Here is a 6,403-nt window from a genome sequence, read left to right as displayed (position 1 = left end):
ACTAAAACTGGGGGGAAAAAAAAAAAAATGTATAAAAAATATATGTTTATATGACATATAAAAAAAAAACTAATAAAAATTACAAAACACAACAAAAATACTAAACTTTAACTAAAATAAAAATATAAACTAATTTAAAATATTAAGGAAAACGAATAGTATCTCCATTCCAGAAGGTGTCAATCAAGAGTCGACTTTTTTATAGTGTGAGGTGAAACACAGTGTTATCAGACTGTACATGAGACAGAAGTAGGTTCTATCAGAAGATATGAAGCAAAATGAATCAATACAAGTTATTTAAAAGTCAGAACTGTGGGCTAGTGGTTAACCCGTTGAGCTCTGGTGCTCTTTTGGCATTTTTGAGTTTGAATCTAGCTTGCAACATTTTAAAAATCTCGTTCACACCTCTTATTCACATCATTTTCTTGTCCTCCCTTCACAATACTCCCAGTATTGCATTTATGCAGATGAATAAAGCAGAGCTGGTTGGTAAATCCCACAGGACACGGTTCTGGAGATCTGGAAGGGTGCAAAATACCAGGCTGAACTGAGCAGGATGACCCAGGCCGGGCACAGGGTCCTGCTCTCTGCCCCCTGGTACATCAACCACATCAGCTATACGGCCAGGACTGGCGCGAATCCTACGCAGTGCGGCCCCAGAATTTCTCCGGTGTGTGGAGCAGCATGCTATGCCGGGCTCAGACGCTCTCCAGCGCTTGCTCTTGTTGTATAATATTTAAAAATTCAATATAAAATATCAGTCCCTCAAAGCAAACAGGCGATAAATGAGAACTCATGATGACTTTTAAGTATTTTAAATAATGATTCATTTCTCACAGAATCAACCACTGCTTGATGTGGTTTGCTCTGCTGTTGTTTGTAGTGCAGTGCTGGTGTGTTTTCAGCGCATGTCTGTTGTGCTAGTTTAAATATGTGCGGTTTTTCTATGATTTAGGCACAGATGAGCAGAAGAAGTTGGTGATTGGTGGAGAGGTCGCCATGTGGGGTGAATATGCGGACGCCACCAATCTGACCCCACGCCTGTGGTATGACTAGATGAACAGTCCAGGGCTGCGTTTCCCCAAACCTTCTTAACGCTACATAAGAAGGTTTACCTTAAGCAACATCCTAAGGTATAGTTCGGGGAACACGCCTAGAACAGGTATACCTTTAGTTAAGATTGAACCTTTAGAGTCTTCGTAGCAAGCTAAGAGACAACGTTATCGGGAAACGCAGCCCAGATCAGAATGAATTAGCAGACTGTTGTAGGTCTTTATGATTTTGTGTGTTTGTGAAGGCCGAGAGCCTGTGCTGCAGCGGAGAGATTGTGGAGCAATGAAGAAAAAACCCTGAACACTGATCTGGCCTTCCCACGTCTGCAGGAGTTTCACTGTGAACTTGTAAGGTATTGGAAATATGTTATTATATGATATGAAATATGATATTATTCTTTATCAACTTCTGGTCTGTTCCAAGCACAGTGCACATACAAATGTATTAATAAAGATCTATTCAACAGTGATTTAGTTGTGTATTAGGTTACAAATATTTTAATAATAATAATAATATTTAAACACATTTAATGAAATCGCCTGCCACTGCGACACCGATCCCGTCTCACAGCCGTGCGGCAGCAGATCCTATTAACTCTGATGGGTTTATACACATAATATACAAAGGCACATCGGCTGGCAAACAATGAGGCAGCACATAATTAGGAGTCTATTTAAAGGGAATGAATGTGATGGGGAGTTTGGTCAAACTATGGTAGCGAGACAGCAAATAGTTGTCCTAAATCAAAGACGGCTTCGTCCGCGGAGCCAGTTAGTGTATGTGCATAAAAGTGTCAGAATAGCTACCATGTCAAAACATACAATTCTACAAAAATGTCGCCTGCCACGGGAGCAAATCCAGCAGCTTTTACATCTCTTTTAATAATAATAATAATATTTAAACACATTTAATGAAATCGCCTGCCACTGCGACACCGATCCCGTCTCACAGCCGTGCGGCAGCAGATCCTATTAACTCTGATGGGTTTATACACTGGATAAAGTAGGACACAGAGAGGCGTGAACGTCCAGATCTACACACTGCTGCTGTTAGAGTGAATGCAAAAAACAAGTGGAATCAGTGGTCTTTTAGTATTATTTATATAGCATTTAAAATATTTTATTATATTTTGGTTATATTTTTAACTTTAGTTCAGTTTTAGTAATATTGTTATTGGCTTTTGTAATTTTTATTTTATTTTTAGTATTTCTATCTAGCTTTAATTTTTTTTACTTTGGTTTTAATTTTAATAATTTTAGTAAAAAAAAAAAAAAAAGTACTTTTTAGTATTATTATAGTTATTATAGTGAATTTTGGGGTATTTAAAAATAATTTTAAATAAAATGATTCTCACTCATTACTAAAAAAATTAGTGCTGGGCAAATGATTAATTGCAATTAATCACATCCAAAGATTTTGTGCATAAAATATATGTGTGTACTGTGTATATTTATTATGCATACTGTATATACACATTTTAATTATTCATGTATGTATATATTGTATATAAATAATTATATATTATATAAATGTTTTTTTATTTTATAAAATGATTTCATATTTATATTATATGACATTATATTAAAATATTAAAGAAAAATAAAAAATAAAATCTAAAAATAAAGTTAAAATGTTATTTTAAAATGTAAAATGAAATCTTGTATGTTTGCTATTTATATTTTGTATAAAGACAACATCCACAGATGTAGCAACCTATTTATTTATTTATTTATTTCAGCAGCAGTTATTACTGTGGGTTCATTTTTTGTTTTCTCAGTTAATAGCAGCTTGATCTTTTTTTGATGATTCAGCAGCAAGTTGCACGGAATAAATAAGCCTCCCGATCCCTTGCTCAGCACTAACATGCTCTTTTAACTTAAGTCCTCCTAATGTTTAAATTACTTGCCAAAATGAGCTTACATGCCTTTGATATTTACTTAGACAATAGATTTTCTCATTGAGGGGATTATGCTGCTGCTAGCAGATGGCAGGGATTGGCTAATCCCAGAAGGCAGCGCTGCCGCCCTGTTCCCACCTGCCTGAATCCACACGACCAGACTGACCCCTGCATGACCTTTACTTTATTACGGATGCGGGACTATGATAGCCTGGAGTGACCTGGAACCATCCATCCATCCTACAGAATTGGATATTATGTACATATTGTCAGCAAAAGACTGTCTGCTAACATGTATTGCACGCAGGCGAAGAGATTTCCCGCCAAATCGTCCTCACTTGGCAAGCGACCTGCAGTTTCTCGGTCGGTTAATGAATATTCGGAAATCTAGTTAATAATCGTATTAGTTAATTACACAAGGCGTGTTGTTCTGTGTCAGTTTTCATAACAGTTGAATATGAGCGTGCGCAGCATATGTCCATCAATGTGTTTAATCCCAAACACAAAGATTAATCTCGATGAGTCACAGATTTATTAATCGCTAGCTTCCTTCCACCGTGCCAGGCATTAGGCCCTCTTCTGAATATGGTAAAGGGCCCTAATTAGATTTCAGAGCGTATTAGTTATTTTTTTCATGATTAGAGCCTATTATTGGCAACTGTATGCCATAAACCGTATACTGTAAGAAGGACAGCTGCATTGCTTCACTCTCTAACTGTACTAAAACTCATGCATAAGTACATGATGCAGAATGATTTTTTATAAACTCAAATAGAGCAAATGGCGGTTGTGGATTAAATACAGATATAAAAGTGTGTTAGATGTCTTTTGTTTCATAAGCTCGTATACAGAAGGATCTGTTTGCAGAGTTTGTTTTGTTGGAGACTCACATCGTCTAATTTGCTTTGCAAAAATGCCAAATTTATCCTGTTTTTATAATGATTAATTTTTAATTTTTTACTTAAAAAAAAAAAAAAAAAAAGTTTTTTTGTAGTTTTATTATTTTAATAGAATTTAAGCGCATCTTCTGCCATTTTCATTACTGTAATACCGAAAAATTCAAACAATCACTTTGCTATTAATATAATAATTTATATAATTTAAATATCTAATACTGCAATTATAAATATTATATTATTAGTTTACTGAATTTAATTTATTCTGCCTTCAATGTGTTACAGTAATGTAAAAATGTTTATACAGTAAAACAAATACACATTTCGTTTTAGAATCTAATCATAAATGTGATTATTAAGAGTTACAAAAACAACATGGATGGATGGATGGATGGATAAATAAATAAATATTTGGGGGGAAATTAGCTTAATTGCCATGATAAATAAATTAATAAAATAAATAAATAAGGCAATGATAATTTTTGGGGAAATTAGCTTAATTGCTAAAATAAATAAACAAATAAATATTAAATATAGAATCTAATCATAAATGTGATTATTAAGAGTTACAAAAACAACATGGATGGATGGATAAATAAATAAATAATATTTTGTGGGAATTAGCGTAATTGCCATGAAAGTAAATAAATAAATAAATAAATAAATAAGAATTTTGGGGGAAATTAGCTTAATTGCAATAAATGAATGAATGAATGAATTAATGAGAATTTTGGAGGAAACGAGCTTAATTGCCATAGATAGATAGATAGATAGATAGATAGATATTTTGTGTGAAATTAGTTTAATTGCCATGAAAGTAAGTATGAAAGTGAATGAATGAGTGAAAAATGAATGAATGAATGAATGAGAATTTTGGAGGAAACGAGCTTAATTGCCATAAAATAAATAAATAAAGACATAAAAATTAATTAGAAAGAAAATTAGCTTAATTGCCATGAAAGTAAGTAAACAAACAAATAAATAAATAAACAAACAAATAAATAAGAATTTTGGGGGAAATTAGCTTAATTGCCATAAATGAATGAATGAATGAAGGTGGCTTTAATTTATTTATTAAATGTAGAGATTTGTATTTGTTTTGGTGAAATGTGACCTTGTTTTGTGAGGTTCTCATATTAACCAGAAATGTGTGAGAAGTAAAGAAATGCTGTTTTGAATGTCGGGCTCAAGCACTGTGACTGTACTGCAATAAACACTTTACTGCAGTGAAATCCTAATCAAACATTAATGATAGAGGTAAACATGCACACTAATGTCTGTGATGCAGTCACCGTGTTGTTTCATCAGGCACACGTTGTTGCACGCTGTAAAAGTTAGCCGCACTCTTTGACAAGAGCTGACATTCAGAGAGATTATAGGCAAAGCGCCTTATGTGATGCACGGAGATGTGAACTTCTGTCGATACAGCTTCAAGGACGTTCAGATCAGCTGCAGAAAACACGCGGACTCCTTCTGCTGCACAGGTGCCTCTCACTCTGCTGGACATTCCCATCCGCATGATAAAAAAACACCAATCCATAAATAATCAAAAGCCTAAATAAATATATTGTGTATTCATTTATTTATTATATTGTTAATAATAATAACAAATAACAGTCAATTGTCATATATTTTCTACAATATTTTACAACATTTATTTTACATTAACAATTATTTTCCAAGTTTGCACAGTATTAAAATAAAACATTGTATTTTTTATTTGTATAGTTATGATGTTATATTTATAATAACTTTTTTGGATTTACAGTATGTATCATACATTTCTTTGAGTATCATGAATTTCTATGAGTGTCACGTAAACACCATGGTACATGGATATGGTAATCAATCAGTATCATATATATCAAAGGACCATGGTAAAGCATCAAATGCGTTTAAAATGTGCTCTGTAAGGTTTTCACAGTATTTTATTTTTAATTATTTTATTTTATTGTCTTTCTCTGTATGTCTTTATTGATTTTATGCTTCACCAACCAATAGTCAATTGTCATGTATATTAAGTGTTTTCTACAATATTTTACAATATTTTTACATTAATATTTCAACATATTTACACAGTATTATTATATTATATTAGGCCTATATTATATTTCTTTTTTATTAATTTATCTGTATTTATTTAAAATTTTGGCATTTTTATTATTTTATTTTTATTATTTTATTACGATAGCACTGTATAACTGATATAGGCTTGTGTTTTTTTGTTGTCGATGTTTTTTGTTTTTTTTCGAAATATTTCCAAACGTGCTACCTATATCAGGAAATATCTCCATTCTCAAATATGTGTAAGTAAATGCGTTTTGTACCTTTATAGATTATGTTATTTAATCAATAAATGGTGATGGGCAAAGTAGACTAGTGTAATCTATTAACTACACATACAAACTCGACATTTGACCAGATATGGGTGTCATGCCATAAAATATTTTTAATACGACTGACTTTGTGTTTAATGTGAATTTAATAACAATATTGTAAATTACTAATTATAACACTTTCATTTTACAGAACGCAAAGAACATTTACATTATCAAAC

At 32.4% G+C, this 6,403-nt stretch overlaps 1 long non-coding RNA gene across 1 annotated transcript; it reads left to right on the top strand.

Annotated features, from left to right (window-relative positions):
* The first annotated feature begins 502 nt into the window (after window positions 1-502).
* On the top strand, window positions 503-1,399 carry LOC107751281 (uncharacterized). Its single transcript, XR_001641223.1, has 3 exons — window positions 503-670; window positions 956-1,046; window positions 1,298-1,399. It is a non-coding gene; the product is annotated as an uncharacterized LOC107751281 (long non-coding RNA).
* Window positions 1,400-6,403: the final 5,004 nt, after the last annotated feature.

This window comes from Sinocyclocheilus rhinocerous, unplaced genomic scaffold, assembly GCF_001515625.1.
Source record: "Sinocyclocheilus rhinocerous isolate Xijiao unplaced genomic scaffold, SAMN03320098_v1.1 scaffold872, whole genome shotgun sequence".
NCBI classification, from domain to species: Eukaryota; Metazoa; Chordata; class Actinopteri; order Cypriniformes; family Cyprinidae; genus Sinocyclocheilus; species Sinocyclocheilus rhinocerous.
The sequence above is the reverse complement of the archived record's forward strand: the minus strand, read 5'-3'. Positions and strand labels throughout refer to the sequence as shown.